Source organism: Alligator sinensis, unplaced genomic scaffold (assembly GCF_000455745.1).
Source record: "Alligator sinensis unplaced genomic scaffold, ASM45574v1 scaffold519_1, whole genome shotgun sequence".
Classification (NCBI taxonomy): domain Eukaryota; kingdom Metazoa; phylum Chordata; order Crocodylia; family Alligatoridae; genus Alligator; species Alligator sinensis.
Genome location: NW_005842187.1, coordinates 973,448 through 991,390, shown reverse-complemented (window position 1 = coordinate 991,390; position 17,943 = coordinate 973,448). Strand labels below are relative to the sequence as shown.

Below are 17,943 nucleotides of genomic sequence, written 5' to 3'. Positions count from 1 at the left end.
GAGGGGAGAGGATGCTCATGTGGCCTGCAGCGGATGGTAATGGTGTTGCTGCCACAGCCAGGGCAGAGCCAGGAGTCTTTTCCTAGCTGCTGGTCCAGCTCTGCATCAGTGAAGATGTGCAGGGCACCCTGGGGTCTGTATCTGGGGGCCGGGGGGTACATCAGTACAGACATGCCCGTTTCTGTTCTCAGGTCAAGGAGCTGTGTGCATCATTGCCAGAGGCAGGAGGAACCTTCTCACTGATGCTGGGGTGTGCGTGTGCGTGTGCCTGTATCAGTGCCTGATGTGCCTAACAACTTTTTGCAGGGGATACTAGAAAGGTAGACTCCAGCCTTTTTAGCCAAAACAGCCACCACTTTTCCATCACATGCTCTGAGCGGGCCACCAGCATACCCTGGGAACAATAGGTCTCTAAACATAGGTAGTATTGCATGAGGGTTAATAATTTCTATCCATGTTCCCACTTTCCAAAGTCCTTTCCCCAGATCCTTTCTATTACCACAAGTGGGAGAGTTTTCTTCATTTCCATCCTGGCCTCAGGCAGGTGGACAGAAGAGTTTCACATTGTGAAGGAGGAGGCTAGGTGAGCTGCAGATCCAGTGGGGAGCACTTTGGGGGGCTCAATATACAAAGGATTTACTTTAAGTAATACTTATAAATAGTTTTCTGTGTGGGACAGCTATATGCCCTTTTCACCCTAGGGGCAGATGGCAGTCTGGGTCTGGCAGCAGGGCCCAGAGACTGCTCCTTGATTTGTCCCTATGACTTCACATTTCATTGTGTTGGGTAACTGTTGTCCCAGGTTAAAACTATAGTTTTTTTTTCTAACTTTTTTTGTTACAAGTGTGGCTGACTGATCCTGAGGAGAACGAACGAAGCTCTGAGACAGAGATGGACTGGGAGAGAAAGTCCCAGGGCAGAGAAAGAAAAGCAATGGTCCCAGTGAGGACAGAGTAAAGTCTGAGCAAGGACGGAGGGAGCTGGAATGGCACAATAAAGACTGTTGGTTTTGCAGCAGTGATTGTTGTGCTTTTGGAGACTATCAGCGCTCTGATAACACTCTTTTAAAGAAGAAAACACCCCCTGCTCCTCCTTCCCAGGAGCTGACTGAAAAGAAGGAGCTCCCAGAGATGGGGGTGCTAAAGATCATCGGGGAAGCCAGGGTCTGAGAAGAGCCAGGGTCTCACAGCCAAAGGCTTGCTCCTTGTGGAGCTACACTAGGGCTGGCTACAAGGGGTCTTGGAGGGAGAGGGGAGGGAGACCTAATAAAAGTGCTTTGGGGATGCTCTAGTGCAAGTTGCCTATGAAAATGCTCTGTTGGTTGGCAACTAAGTTTAGGAAAAGACCAAGTTGATTTATTAGTTTGCTGGTTCCTGATGTTTCTGGCTTTCAGCTAAAGCTCAGAAAGACCAGAAGGACCTAGCTGAAGGGCTATAATGGTTTTCCCTATGGAGTAGTTGCCCTGACATTCCCAATTAGAGAGAGAGAGATCTCCCTAAAAAGATGTCCGTGTATCCTTATTTAAGCCCATCATTGAACTAATAGATTCCATCACTGAACCAATCTCCTCACTTACACAATCTCTAAATCCTATAAAATCAAATAGGGATTAAACCAAATGATTACCAAGACCTGTGCAATTCAGGAAGCAAAGAGATGTCTGTTCTGTAGGCTGGCTAGAAACCTACTGCAGGCACAAAGACATGTATTAAATTCTGCAGGATGGTCCCAAAAGAAAAGTACTTTGTGGTGTTTCTGTAGGCCTTTGCCATAAGAGGTCATCAGGAACAACCACAACCACAGCCACCAGGAGACGATCTGTTTGTGAAGAGCAGTTGAAGATTTCTGTGGCAACCTTTTCTTCAGCTCTCGTTCCACAGCTCAGTATGGAGCCTTTTTAGCAGAAGGTCTGCGTGCATTAAAGGTTGTTGATTTGAGGTTTTCTTTTTTTCTCTCTCTCTCCTTTTATTCCCATTTATTTTAATATAGATTTTTTTTTCCACCAGAAAAGATGCTGTGATGCCACCATCTGTCCCAGCACTGGAAGGTTCTGATAGTTATTACAGTCACCTTAATTTGCTTCCTGCTTGTCCTGCTGCGCTGAAGTGTGAGGAGCAATATTTAAAGCAGTTGATTTTTTTTTTCTTTTCCCTATTTATTTGGAAGGGGGGAAGCAAGAGGCTGGGGTTGGTGTGTGGAGGAGGGCAAGGTGGATTTCAGACAGAATGCATTTTAATCTACTAGCCTATTTCTTTTTCAAGGTTACAGTAAAAAAAGTAACATCTGTCACACAATCACTTACTGCTAGAAGACCATAAAGAATTGGTTGCCATTTCTCAGGCAGAATAGTGGGAAGTGACACGATCTCAGGGATATGGGCACAAGGCAGGGTAGCATACTGGATTTCAATGCAACTTTGAAGCCTGCTTACACAAGAGTGAAGCATTGTTATAGCTGTTTTGCCACTGGGGAAACTGAGGCACAGAGATAGGGATTGAATCCTCCCAGGTCAGAGCTTCAAAAGGAGGTTTGAACTCAGATATTTTGATTTTCATGAGAGTAACAACCATCCAGTAGTTAGGTTCCTAACAGCCGGTTCCTAGAGCCAGCCAGGTCTCTTCATTTGCTTCTGCTAATAGAAGAACATGTTCTGAAGGTGGCCCAAGCTGCAGACTCCCACAGGAGTTAGGGATTTCAGGGTTAATTCTCACGTCTAGCACCTTGTGACATTCTTCAGCAGCATTGTCCAGGGCAATTCTAGCTAGGACATGATGGGAGAGCACACTTGAAGCTCACAGTCAATTAGGAGGCACTACTGTGCCAGATATAAGCAATCAGGAGTAGAGGCACCCATGTTGGAAAGGCCAGGTGTGCTGATTTCCTAAAGTGAAGAGCACCCACAGCTCTTCCTGGCTCCAGCTGGAGCCATACATTTTTGGTATCTTGGCAAAGCAGGGTATGAGTGGTTGGGTACTGAAAAAGGTGGCAGCTGCCCTTGGAACTAAAGGAGGTCAAGAATGTATGTTGAATTTCAGCACTAAGGGCATCCTGTAATGAGTTATTTAGTCCCAAGCCAGACAAGTCCAGTGGCCATCACCCTCAGGGTACCCAGTCAATCCAGACTATCAGCCATGACCATAAAGATAGGCAGTTTTTCAAACATGACCCATGCAAAAAACCTTTTTAGCCAATGCAGAACCTTGGAAGGAAATGGGAATCCAAGGCCTTCCAGTGGGTGACTGCTCCAGATGTATTATTAAGTAGTCTGGCAGCTGCTTTCTGCACTAGCTGGTCTGCAGGGCCCCTGCAGTAACAGTCTGAAGGTGGTTAAGGCTTATGTGAGTGTAGTGGGGCACCCATGTTTGAGAGAGGAGGCTCTTGCCAGCCCTTGAAGGTTAAGGTCTGATGGTTCACCTTCACATCACCCACATGGGCAGTCCGGTACATGCCAGAGTGCTGCTAAGCTGGTTCCTCCCTATCTAGCAAAACAAACCACAGATGTGCAGCTTCAGCCCCCATCACAGCGATGACTGTACTTGTGCTGGGCACTGCAGACACAGGTGCAGCAAACAGTGCCCAAATGCAAATGAGACCTGTAGGCACTAATGCAAGACAAATTCTCATTGTGGAGTTCCCTGGTGGGATGCAGGGTTGGCTATTTGACTGGTCAAATAAAGTTCAGTGAATTGATCGATCAAGTATCAGTCAAAAACTGATACTGGTAAAAAAATTGCCAATAGGTCCAAATAATACACAGAAGAAGCACAAATTTTCCATCAAGAAATGTGTACGAAAACCCCAATTAAAAATCATATTTCTGTCAAGAAAACTACAAAAATGTAGGGGTTTTTTGTACAATTGCTATAATTTTTAGTAAAACAATATGCAGTTAATTGATTGGCTTGCCAACCTTAGTGGGAAGTATAAGCATCCTTAGTTGGCTATGGCAGGAGCAGTTTGTAAGAGACTTCCAATTCAAGGGACCAGAATACTTATCCTTCAAGTGAAGTCAAACAGCAGCATTTAATTTTACTTCGGGGTAGATTTCCTGATCCAGCCCTCAGCCAGGTCCATTGACATAAGATTAGATTTGGACCCCAACAACTCCATTGTGATTTCCTTTAAGTAAGGGAAACCCCTATATTACATTTGGTCTGATTTTGCTACTTTCTACTTAGGACCAGATTCCTAAGACATTGGCTGGGTTAGCACAAAGAAATAGAGACTGCTTGTATAAAGAGCTTGCCTCTGATTTAACACTTAATCAAGCAACGGATTTTCCTTAGTGTTCAGTACCCAGCAGTCCCCGTGATGATGCTTGCAGCTAGATTTCCACAAGTGCTTGACAACACCCAGGGCTCTGGGCACATTGAAGGACAAAAGCAGCTTCTTTGGGAGTCTAAATGGGAACATTAGAGCTTTTTTGCAAAATCTAGCCCTTAATTTATAGGCACAGAATAAAAAATAGACAATTTATTTTAAAGAAACAAGGTTTTTTATTCCCACCCCCCGGATTGTGGTGGCTTCTGGGGTGGAGGCAAGTCATGGCTTGTGTGTGCACCTGAAGATAATTGCTTTACTAAATTATTTTTCACTTTTTAAAAAAATAGATAAATTGGCTGTTGTACAGTTTACATTTCCCGCTGTGGAGACAAATACTTTAATTAAAGAAAAAACCCCAAACAAACAAAAAGAAAGAAAAAAGAAAGAAAAAAAAACTTCTATTAAAACTGTGCTGAGCCTAGCATGCAGGGCTGGAGAGAAAGAGAAAGGGGCAAAGAGAAAACTTTGGTGCAAGCAGGAGATAATATGATTGATTTTTCTTGAGCATTTTATGATTTTTTTTGCCTCCTCCTTCTTGCTAAATCCTAAGAGTCACCTTCTGCTAGAAGCCCAGCTGCTTGGGAGTTAGGGAACTCAATTACCTTTCTGAGAAGGAAAGCAAGTATTTTCCTTGACCTGTGTCCTCAACCTTTTAGAAGCCCCATAAGTCTGCTGAAGCCTTTGTGTATGGGACTGAAGACTACATTTGGTGCCACTGCATTGCTAGCAAACTCAGCAGGGTCTGATGCTACCCTGACAGAGGTCCTGATGCTATAGTCTTCCCTTGACAGTGATGGAGAGGATCATCTTCTGATATGTCCACCAGATGGAAAGAAGAACAACTGAGATGAGGGAGGTTTAGAAAACTAGACACTTTATTTGCAAGGATCTCCTTGTCGGCAGAGCCCCCCATGCTGGTGAACAGGTGCATATGGCAGCTCACTAGAAGTCAGGGCCTCAGTGTGGTGGTATGAGCGGATGGGTTTGCTAGGCCAGAGGGAGAGGTGCGATTAGTGTAATCCGCTATGGACTTGTGTGTTGGGAGTTTAGGCTCTCACACAGCAGCCCTCTTCTTGCTGTACTTTGCTGTATGGAAGACCTCAGAAGGCTCCACATGTAGAGGGCGAGCATGAGAAGTGCGTGGCTGTGGGGCTGGTTGTAACCCTGGGGCCAGCCTTGCCGAACCAAACGGCTATGGGTGCTGCCTTTCCGACCTGGGGTACTGCTCCATTTGTCGGCAACGAGATGGCATGTAGCCTTGTCTGCAGAACTCAGCGACGATGCAGGGGAAGGAAAGACCTGATTCATGGTCAGAACCTAGGGGCATTTGCAGGGCTGCCGTTTGGATGGTGCAGATCTGTGGAGCGCTGAGAAAGAAACTCAGAGACCCAACCTTGCTGCTGGTTTCAGGAGCCCTTCCCCTCTGCAGGGCTGCCTATGAGCAGTTCTGTCAGTTGGGGGCTGCTTATGTATCTCCACCCCATGAGGCTTCTCCAGCTCCTGGCAGGGAGGCACTTAAACCTATTTCTTTTAAACAATTACCTCCTATTGAGTCCAGAGCAATTGCCTTTCTCCACCTGCAACAGGCTGAAGCCCAGCTGACAGCAAGGGAGGCAGCTGAGAGGGCGCAAGCTCCCCTCCCCAAGCCTGCAGCCTTAAGTACAAGTGCCCTGGTGAGATCTGGCACCTGCAGGAGGTGCACTAGATGCTCTTGCTTTCAAACCAGTCAACACCCCTTCCCTCCCCAGCATGGCCTGAGATTGCAAGAGATGCCAGTGCAGCCAAGGGGGGCTCTTAGCTGGATGTTGTGCAGCTTTGGAGCAGCCAGTTGATGCTGAATAAGGAGCTTTGCTTTACCCAAACTAATCAGCCTTACAAGGGCCACGTTCCAGATGCCGAGGGGGGATGAATGCAAAACACCTCAAGTCGCAGAGCCCTTCCTCCCGCTGAGCTGGAATTTGTATCGCCTGCTCAATGGGGATAATTAGATGATGGTCCTCAGATGGGGAAGCCAAGCTCTCACTTCCTGTACTGCTGCTTGAAGAGAGGAGCGTATTACGGTTGTGTTCCCAGCCTGTGCTTGCAATTGTCTGCTTGAGCCGCAGAGCTGTCCCTGTATAATTAAGGCTGTCAGTCAAGCTCAGGCGCCTAAACACTTACAAACTCTGCGGCTTGCCAGGATTGCGCCCAGGATTTTAGTGCTTTGCAGGCAAAAGCGCTGCTCTTTCTGCTCTTAGGATCTAATAGCTATGATTGGAAGAGAGTACGGGGAGGAAGCAACTTGGAAAGGCTTTAAATGACTCCTGGTTGAGGCACTCTTTTACTCTGTCTTAGTTGAAGTGGACTGTTGAAATCATTTGTGTCCATGTTAGGGTGTCCTGAACTGGACTTGCACACGTGAAGCAGCCCACAGGGATTCAGGGGAAGGGACAAGGCTTAGGGCACAGCCTTTATTCTGTCTTGGGGATCTCAGCAGTTGAGGCAGTGTCGGATATATCCTAGAGGCTTGTAGGCACCCAAGGTTAGGCACTGCCTGCAATTCTGGGTCAGTGCAGCCAGGACAAATGCCTGCCTATGGTTCTGGCAGAGACTACTGTCGCCTTTCCTTGTCACCCCTTTGAGAGTGATGCGTCACCTGCATCAATTTTCCTTACTCCCCTGCAGGCTGGGAATGTAGGACCTGAGGCCATGAATATCAAAGCTCTGTATACAGGCTTTCCTTTTCCTTTCTCAGGAAGATGTGGAAAGTGCTGATGCTCCTAAGTACAGGTAAGAGTGCCAGCGGTGTTGCATGCTTACTCTTTCCAGTACCTACCCACTTCTTATGTGCACCATGATGTTTCTGAGGGGTTTCAATAGGGAAGGAGGTCTCTCTGCCCTAGGTGCCCATGCGCATGTGTGTGTGTGGAGAGATAGCGAGAGAAAGAGCCTGTGCCCCCAAACAGTTTGTACTTTAAGTATAGAGGATACCTCTAAGAGGTGTGACAAATATGGAAGAGACGAAAGAATTTGGTTAAAAATATATCAGATACATAAAGCCTTAGAAGGCTTCACAAAGTTTGATACCTATGAGGTTTCTGGACTTGCTCATATTTTAGATGGCAGTGGATAATTCAGATTGGGCCCTATTTCCTTCTCACTCGCACTGATTTAAACTAACATGACTGATATAAATGAATAGCAAATTAGCCTAAAGATGTTGGAGTAGATTAAAAATAATGCATTGAGCAAGAGGCCTTTGCCATCATACAGTGGTGGGCTCCTACTTAGATGAGTGTTCCCTTCAACTTCAGCAGCGCCTCTTGGACTAAATGATTCTCTGGGTAAGCGCGAGCTCAACAATGTGGCCCTCAAGGTGCTACTACTTTAGTTAGTGCATATAGAACTGTTATAGCCACATATTTCACAACCGGGTATGTTTTCTAAACCCACATCCCCAATCGTTCACACACTTTCTAGCAGAGAAAGCACTTAAAACTCTAAGCAGTTCCATTTTTGTTCTTGGAAGTGCTTGTAATAGTAAGCATTATACCCCATACTAATAATTTCCATTGTAATCATCAAGCACTTAGTAAAGATGCATTTCTCACTATGTATGCATTTGTACACTATGTATATGCCTAGTTTGGAGATTATTTTTAGAGTAGTAAGTCATCTTAGCTTTATTTGAATGGGTTAAGGGGAGGAAAAGCATTCTAATTTTTTTTTTCTTTTTCCTTTAAGTGTTGTTTTTAACATTTGGCACTGAATAGATGGAATTGAGTGGGATTCCCCTCCCATTCCTTAAAAATGTTATTTTTAGGCAGAGATAAACAACGACTCCTTCAAAATAGTTGAGACTCAAAGATGGCAGTATTGGGCTTTCACTAGCCATGGCCTCTGTGCTTTGGACCTCTGCACTACCAAAGTTTTGACAAAGAGCGCTGTGTGTGTGTGTGTGTGTGTGTGTGTGTGTGTGTGTGTGTGGCAGGTCTTGGGGAAATCCTCCAGGAGGACCAGCGTACTGATCATGAACTTCTACAAAGTAAACCTATCATATTTTATTATAGTCATTAGAAAGGCTAATTGTCACGGGAAGATTGCTGCTGCTTACTGACAAAAAAAATACAACCATTCTCATTTTAGTATCAAAGAAAAAACCACTGTGGTGCCCAGTCGTGTAATAACCACTGTTCTGTTTGACAAGGGGAATTATGAGCAGAGTCAAATTAAAATCTTCTATCTGCAACTAAAATTGGTTCTTAACTAATAGTTTGAACATCTGCAAATCTACATTCTGCTCACTCACCAGAGAGATATCCAAGATCTTTAGAAAGATTTCTGGAGGGATTTTGTTTTGCCAAAGACTGACTGGGGTGACAAAGGACTGGTCCTTGTTAATGAAGGATCCTTTTTGGTAACAAGGGGAATTTTGGCTCCAGTTAAGTCAATGGAAAAACTCCCATTGCCTTCTCAGAGCCAGTATTTTTTGCATTTTTTCAGGCTGATTTCTCATGTGTTTGGCTGGAAGCCATAATTGTGGAAACAGTTTTCTGCATGTTTTCTTAAAGTGGCTTTTTGGTGCGCAACTTCATACCTACGCACCCAGAGGCCTGATATTCAGAAGTGTTAAGCTCCACTACATCAAGTTTTTGCACTGAGCACATTACTTTGGTTTTGGAGTGTCTCATATTCTTGCATGTTGGCGCTCCCCCATGGACTTCAGTAGAAATTTGAGTCCTCAGTGCTTCTGGAGGTCAGGTCCTGGGTCTGCATGGTTGGTTATGAAAAAATGAGGCACAATAGTGACTACTTTTGGAAACATTGGCAGCTGATCAGAGAGGCCTGGCTTTAGTATTCTCAGGTTGGTTGGTCTGCTCAGACTGGACTGGGAACACCCATCTTGAGCCATTGACTCCCACTGAGTTTATCCAACCATACCCCAGACAAGTCTATCAGAATTGGCCTTGGCACCTTCACTGTCCTTTTGCACAGATGTAACCAACTTTTGTTCACTAAAGTCAAATATCTAGGCTGATGGCCATGCAAAGTATGTGGTAGGCCTTTTTCCCTGGCACCTTCCTCTGTGTTTCCTGTTCCCTTGGGACTGATATTGTGGGGGGTGCGTGCTGGGGAGGACATATCACTTGGTAACTTCATTCTGTGACTTTTCTTGAGCTAATGAGAGAGTCTTAGGCTTCAACAGTAGAAGAGAGGCATCCAGGTCTGCTGCCGGGAGTTTTCCTAATTGTATATACTGTCAGCAGCAATGGAGCTGCCAGGGTTTCTTAGGCATACTCAGGCATGACCATCTGACTGAAGTTGGGTTTTTTTTGCCCAGGAGTTCTCATGATAGGGCTGGTTCTGCAGGCAAAGGCTCGGTGCTTGGGTTTGATGTACACCAAGCTATAACAGTATTATGGCTGGACAGAGGATGGTATGAGATTCTGAGTGGATCTCCTACGCTGAAAGAAGGGGTGAGGAGCAAGGAGTGATCATGTCTAGGGGCACCCTAGGTCCCTGGCAATCTGTGGCTGCTCTTCTATACTTACCCTGTCCCCCCATCCTTCTTTCTTCAGAGAGATACCCTTTGTTGTCCTTTTGAATCTCCAGTGGTGGATGGGAAATAGCAAAATTGTTGGATTTCTTGATCCCTCTCCAGTCTGGGAACAAGTGCTGCCAGTCACATTATTTCACTTACTGAGGGAAATGGTATGAGATGGAGGGGACATGGGAGGGGACTCCCCTCAACCCACAACTATTTTCTGGATTGTATCTTCCATCCCCTAAAGGTCTCTTCCTTTTTTGGCGAGGATCTAGCATAGAATCAGTCTAGTACATCTGATAGACCTTGCACTTTGGGTGTGCTTGTCCTTCCAAAAGATGGTCTCAGCAGTTTGCTGGTGGCTTTTCACCTTCTTCCCCAGATTCTGGAAACCCATCAGTTTGGGGAAGCAGCGACCCTTAGAACAGATGAGTCATTGTGTCTGTGCAATGCTTTGCACAACAGGATCCCAACTCTTGCTGCTCTCTAGGCACTTGCCTAATAAACACATGCTTGGGTTCAGCCTAGTTTCACTGCCCATGTGAAGTGAAGCTTAAAGCAGCAATACAGCTCAGAAGAACATGAAATATCTAACAGGCTGCCTTCCTCACTCCTCCAAAGCACCATAGTTATTAGTTGTATGGATAGCATGCATTTCTTTTGCAAGGGCCCTTATTCTTACTGCAACCAGGTGGAGCATCTTTGCACTTTGCTCCAGTCGGCCCTTCTTTGTTTTCCACCCACATTTTATTTTATTTTTTTTGCCACTCTTAGGGGTGCTGTTTGCAGAGTCCTGCTCCTTGCTGTGCTTGGGATAATGGATCACTTGCTATAATAGAAACATGAATGGGTTAAAGATACCTTTACCCTGTTTTCCTATCAAACCATTCAGCATCCCATGGATGCAAGGCATAATGCAGTAGAGAGGAGGGGGGCAGAGATTAACTGCACTCATCTAAATGCAACTCCTTCCAGTAATTCCCAGAAAAAGGGCATAGTCAGGACTGCGGATGGAATTCGGACTTTGACTTGTACTTGAGCAAAAGGGGTGAGTCTGTGAATCAGAGCTCCTGGGCTGTGATCCTGGCTCTTCAAACGAGGGTGCTTCATTGCTTAAAACAGTGGGTTCATAATCAGGGCTTTTGCCAATTCTGCCACTAGCTCACATGGTGGTATAGTAAATCACTTAGCCACTCTTTGCCACTGTCAACTGGGAAAAAATGCCTACCTCAGAAAGCATGTCACAAGATTTAATGTTTGCAAGGTGCCCTGGGACCCCAGGCTGGAAGAAAATGTAAAACTACTAAGGATCATTCACAAAAAGTGCCATTTAATTCTGTCTGGCTCAGGGCTGGGTTTAATACAGCCACTAGGGGGCTTGCATGCTCTGAAATGATATCTAATGATCTCTAGGCTTGAGGGCTGACGCACAGTTTATGAACTTTTGAGGGGTTGGGGCTTTTCCAGCAGTGGGCTGTGCAGCGGGTAGTCTGAAGGAGGGTGCCGTGTGGAGGATGTGTGTTTTCTGTGTCGATGTGTCTGCCTCGTGTCTCTTTTCACTGCCTGCTCTGCGCGTGCATGTTTTGTACCACAATTCTAGGAAGTTGCATGGACTTTGCTCTACATCACTCCACTTCCTCCCTTACTCTTGTTTTGATGTTAAGATGTTACGGTCAGGATTGCAACAGATGGTGAATCAGTCAGAACGGCACAGTAGAGTTCAAGCCTTCCCTCACTGTGATAGAGGAGACAGCTCCTTCCCAGCATGGGACATAAGGACTAAGCCTGTGCAAATAGAGAAGTATTCGATTTGGATTGGGATTCGGCTGTTTTGGAGGACAGTGATTCAATTTGGAGATTTGGATCACTGTCCTGAATCAATTTGGCCAAATCAGCTTTGGAAGATTCGGCGCTGATTTGGAGAGATTCGACCATAGACTATAACAGGGAGTCACTGAAATACCTATAACTTTGTCAGGTTTTGGTTGTTTCAGCTAAAAATTGTAGAGATGATAGATCCTTCTGAGAGCATGAAGTCTGCCAAGTTTAAAGGACATAGGTATAGGGATTTCTGGGAAACTGCACCTCAAACTGCTGAAAGCTAAAATCATTTCATGTGTGTGTCTGAAGGCAGATTTGGATGAAAACAGCAAGAATGGTTGCCCCTTCTGAGAGCATGAAGCTTACTAAGTTTCAAGGAGATAGGTGCAGGGGTTTCTGGGAAACTGTACCTCAAAGTCTTGAAAGCAAAACTTATGTCACGTATATATGTTAAGCTACATCAGGGTGAAAACTGCAGGAGTGATAGTCCCTTCTAAGGGCGTGACACCTGCCAAGTTTCAAGGAGATAGATTCAGGGGTTTCTGGGAAACTGCACCTCAGACTGCTGACAAGCAAAACTTGTGATTTGTGACACTGTGTGTGTGTTCAGGCGCACCTTCACTGGAGCTGAGGCCTCGACACGACATGGTAGCGTGCCCCAGTGAGGTCTCCTCCTCCCCTAAAGCCTCATCTCAGTCCACCACTTTAAATAACAACAGGTAAGCAGTGCACTGCAGCACAGTAGCACCAGCAGCATCTCATGCAGCCAAAATGTGAGAGAGCCCTTCTTTCCTTTTCTGCAGGAGCTTCTCCTCCAGCAGCTGCCAAAGAACTCTCCCTGCCAGCCCCAGCCCCAGCCCTGGGGCTTTGATGGGCCCAGGGCCCTGCTTCCTTCCAGTCAGGTGCTAGGGGTGTTGGTCTAAGGATATGGCACTGGAAGACAAGGTTCTTTGGGTCAATTTGGTATCTTTTAGTAGAGCAACTAAATAGAGAAATATATCTTAGCAAGCTTTCGAAGCTAGGTAAGAAGCCAAGCCAGTCCAGGACCTTTCAGACACGGTTGTTCAGGCAGAAACACCTCACAAAAGGCACAGAAAGCCTGAAGAAAGAGGCTTATATGCTGTTTTTACATCCATCCCCCAGAGCACTGTGATTGGAAGGGGACTCAGGGAAAGATCACAGTCACTGGCCCGCTAGAGATGTCAGTCTTTTCTCCCCTGCTTCCCCTCCCTCGTCTCAGTTTCTGTTCCCCTGAAAGACTGCCTTCCGAATCTCCAAATTTCTGAATCTTTTGTGAATCAATTCAGAGTTTATTTCCTTCTCCCAATTCGATTCGGATTTGGTCATTTGGCCTCTGAATTGGGCCAAATCTTCTCTGAATAGAATCACATACCCCTAATAAGGACGTCTTTGTGGGATAAGTCCAGAGGTGGCCCTAAGGGTTTTGAGAGAGCTCTGTTGATGATATAGCTGAATTGTGTGGAGTCGCTCATAGGGAAGGAAGGGGAAAAGAAAGTGAAAAGTAGCAGGAAAGAGAAATACTGGAAAGGCTTAATTATAATTCTAGTTTCCAACAGACTGGAACTTGTGGGGGAAGTAGAAGTGGTGTGGTAATGGGCATTTATAGTACAAAATCACACAGGGCTAGCAGTAGCTGGAGGGAATGGTGTGGAGAGTGTTAAGAAGAGACACTCATATATTAGCTTTTATGCATCAGTATATCTGTGGCACTGTTTAACTGATAATGAAATCTGAGGTTTGATTTTTCAGTAAGAGTGTCAGCATTTGCAGGGCATGCTTTGAATTTCTGCTAGTTGCTTTCTGTTCATCCGGGGACTTTTGCAGAGGGAGTGCTGGGTTGATTTTGGCAATGGGTGTAGTGGCCAGGGAAATCTGGAGTGCCTCCAGCAGACAGGAAGAGAGATGCAGATGCGTTTAATTGACCAGTGCACAATGAGCCCTGGTACTGTCATGAATTAAATATACAAGACCAGGACAGCCTAATATCAGTGTACATCTAGGACTGAGTAGAAATGTAGGCAACAGGAAGAGAGGCAGAGCCTGGTTAGTTGGTGAATGGTGATGTCTTGGTACTCCTGTGAAGTAAATGAGCAAGCCAACATAAGAGCCAAAGAGGAAACACAAGTGGAAATGGAGTCTGAGCCTCCACCCCTGGGGTAGAGAAATCAGAACCTGACTCAGCATTTTCCAGTCCCCTAGTTACACATGCGTGGGGAAGAAATAGCAGAACCGATCAAAGAGGTGATTTCACCATCACAGCTGAACTGAAACAAAAGCAGAGCCAGCAAACGTTCAATCTGAGGGTCACAGCTGGTAGCCTGGGCATATCCAAGCAGAGCAAAGAAGCATTCAAATGCCCTATGTCCAGCAGTGTTTAAAGGCCTTTTGGAGAAATTGGTGCCTTCTTCCTGGGAGATGCCCTGAGTCTCTCTTCTTAGGTTTGAACCTCATGGGATCCCTTCTTGATCAGCAGAGAGTTATTCTGGATGAAAAACAGCTTGCCAAGGGACAGCTGAATAATGGTCTCCAGTTTCATAGGCTTCCTTTTGGACTGCGATGCTCAGGTACAGCATTTCCTTCTTCCTGGGGCCCTCTTGGTTTATAATTAACCTGCAGGATTGTGGAGTAAATCTGTGCTTTAGAAAAGCTTCTCCTTACACAGCCACCCAATTTACAGGGACTGCTAGGTTGGAAGAGGGGTTGGAAGTACCCTAGGGCCCATTAGACCCAAGGCCTAGAAGTTCATAAGCAGGAGGTTAGAGTCTAGGAGAGTCAGCTCTCCATCGGTGGATGGGAACTTTTTCAAAGGACTATGGTAGTTGGCAGAGATCAAGAAAAGGGCTAATTCACTGATTCCATTTCCCACCTATGCCAGGAGGAGCACAGGGGAAGCATTCTGCTGTTAAAGCCTTAGCTTGCTTGCACTGCAGTGAATGGCCAATATCCTAGTGACCCCTTGATGGAGCTGCAATGAGATCTTTCTTCTGTGCTGGTCCAGGGGTGGCATGGTAAATGCTATTTACAACATGGAGCAATAGAAAAGGGAGGAGAAAGGCTACTTTGACTCAAGCACTTGTAAAAGGGGCTGGATCAGTATTTGGCCCAGCTCTCCAGTGCAAGGTATGTATCTGTATATCTGTGGTACTGTTTAACTCCTAATGAAATGTGAAGCTCGCTTGTCCCAGAAGAGGAGGAAGGTACTTGGTGGGATGGGCCGTGGTGGTGGGAAGTCATGGAGTTGTTCTGGGGAGACGTATCAGACAATGCCAACAATGAACAGTTTGAGGCTGTAGATTTCAACTCACCAAGGGAGGGTCCACTGAGGGAAGGGAATGAAGCGATGGTCTTTTATTGAGTTTGGGGGATCCAGGTCACCTGAGATAATGGTAAACTTATTTATAAAGAACTGGGGAGCATCTCCACCTCACTAGAATTACAAATGGGCGCGGGGGGGAGGGTTAGGGGGGATGTTTGGGGAGTGGTCCTTCAAATGTTGGGGTACTTCAAACCATCCTACCAGGAACAGTGGGGTGACCTAAGAATCTTGCCCAGTCTTCTCCCAGTTTCATCTTCCCTGTTAATGGCTTACTCGCTGTGTAGTACCTAAACCTACAATGCTGAACCCACTGAGAATAGGAAATGAGATGTTGGATGAGGATCCTTCCTCTGTGGCTAACCCCATTGACGTTCATAGGACTGCTCACAGAGCAAAGGGTGGCTGAGTTTGAGCGTGGGAACCTTTGGTAACAGGGAGAGATGGAGGCTGAGAAATCTTCAGTTACCAGCTCCCATTTGCATCTTTGGAAATGTTGTCGTTGTGAACTTGCCACTTGCGTGTTACCCAATGGAATTAGTGTACCACATCCCATAGGCCTCATGTTGCCTCAGTATTTATTATCCACAGGGATTATAGCTTTTTATGTGTGCTAACTGTCTGCCTTCTGTTCTGTTGCTTGGGGTATTGAAACTTGTCTGAAATCTCCATCTCTGCCCTCCCTGTACAGGCAGTTAAAGGGTCTTTGCACCCGCCCTATCACAAATGGAACTGGAATACCTCCCCCATGAGGAACTTTCCACCCCTCCATCTTCTGTGATGTATCATACAAGCTGCTTTAACTGAATAAACTGGACAAGGTATGGACCTGACCCTGGATCACATCTGGCTATGACAAATGTCTCTAGCCTCCACATGCCCTCATTGACTCGGTGCATTAATGCTTCAGTGCAATACACTGTTGCCTAAGGGAGACTCCTAGAAAGCAGAGAAGGGAAAGAAAAAGACCTAATTACTTAAATCATTAGCATCACTTCCTGCCAGTGCAAGGTGTTGTCCTGAAGCCTGACATCCAGGGCTCTGGCCAGTCTAGCTCTAAATGATTCCATTATATCCCTTGGGAAAAAGAACCAAAAAACAGGCTGGTTTGGAGGTAGTATTGATATCCAACTTATATTTCCCTTTCTCAGTTTTACCCCATCACTCTTTGTCATGCAACATTTAATAATCTTTCCTCCACTTGGTGAGTGCTACCTCAAGAAAGCCACAGGAACTTGGCAGGGATCTCCTGGCTCTTTGAATCCTGCCCCCTGCTATACTGGGCAAACGTATCATGTAATTCCTTTTATGCACACTTAAGTTTTCTCTCTTCCCAGCATACGGACGTGTACAAATAACAGGCTACTCCAAGAAGGGGCAAATTTAGGTTGCCAATCCTCAAAGCAATGTGATATGAAAGAGAATTCAAGTTGAATGCTGCTTGATGCCAACTCCTTCTGTAACATTTGTTTCCCATTCATTGGGGCACTGAGGATTATTTTGTTAATAAGTACGATAATATGCTGTCTTTTGTCCTGATGATCTTTGAGATGGTGCCTGAAAACCATTAATTAAGATTAAGCCTCCTAGACACCACTATGAGGTAGGGAAGTATTACTATCTGCATTAATTGTGGGGAAAAGTTGAGGTGCAGTGTGACTAAACGACTTGTTCAAGGTCACCCAATGATTCTCAGCCAGAGCTGGAATTAAGTCTCCTGACTTCCAAACCTGAGGCTTCAAAAACGCTTATCCCTGCTAAATGTCTTGAAAGGTGGTGTAATCCAGGCAAAAAGTGCTAAGTGTTTACTTAGATGCTGGAAAAATGGAGGGTATGTTCCCTGCTGAGCAGAGCTCTGAGGCTGTTCCACTTGATCTCATTCTTTTAATGTAGGTGTGTGTTTGTCAATGCCCATGTTGTCCATAAATGAACGAATGGGGTTTTGTAACACTTAGGCTACGAACAAGAATTTAATGCACACACCAGAATTTAGCATGATGCTGATACCCCGGAGCATATTCACAAACAAGACATGTCCAGAAGTCAGGAGAGGACAGAAGCACTGAATGCTCAGGGTGGTGTGCAGATGTTGTTTGCAAGCACAACAATTCTTTCCAAATGCTCCTTTATATGCCCCGTAGTTAAGGCGTTACCTTTCCTAAGGCCTTATTTTCCCCACTAGCTACACTGTTCTGCACAATGTCACCTTAAGCGGGCGCACCTTGTTTATGTGTCATCGGAAAGGTTTGATCTGGAAACTGCTCAGCACTTTTTCTTGTCTTTTTAGGCTAAGGGGGAACGAAGGGGGGCAGTTGGTCATAAATGTGGCAGGTTGCTTAGTGCTGGGATTGTGAAGTTGAATTCAACATTCATAGTGTAATTTCAGAATGTGTTTGTATCTTTTTTATCCAGAAATATGCTACCACCAGAATCTCTCCTTTATCTCAGCCCCCTGTATGAGCTGAGAGGTCAGTGCTGTAGGATTTGGATACCTGAACAACGAAGCAGTAGATTTACACTTTTTGGAATAAGCTGCTCCTTTAGGTGATGCTTCTTGGATGAAACTGGAGCTGCCACCATTCTTATACCATTCCCCATAATAATTTCTTCCTTTTTCTTTTCTTTTCTTTTCTTTTCCAATCAGATTATCCAGTCATGGAATTGTTCAGAAATGGATATTGCTCTTTCTACTTGCACTTAACCTTAAATCCAAATCCACTTTTTTAAGTGGATGAAGCTAAACTGAAATAAATCACTGCTTTTTGGAATAAGAGTGGTGACACACGGAGTTATTGTGTGCAATATAATAGATATCGTATCTAACAGGCATTGTTGTGTATACATTAAGTTGTTTCAGTTTAGTTAATGTCACATAGGGAGAGGTTTAAGATATATCGGAAAAGCTACTCGTCTATCACAATAAGAACATGGCTGAGAAGTC

At 45.3% G+C, this 17,943-nt stretch overlaps 1 long non-coding RNA gene across 1 annotated transcript; it reads left to right on the top strand.

The window, feature by feature from the left end:
• Positions 1–14,002: 14,002 nt before the first annotated feature.
• On the top strand, positions 14,003–17,592 carry LOC112550709. Its single transcript, XR_003094672.1, has 3 exons — positions 14,003–14,253; positions 15,694–15,823; positions 17,415–17,592. It is a non-coding gene; the product is annotated as an uncharacterized LOC112550709 (long non-coding RNA).
• Positions 17,593–17,943: the final 351 nt, after the last annotated feature.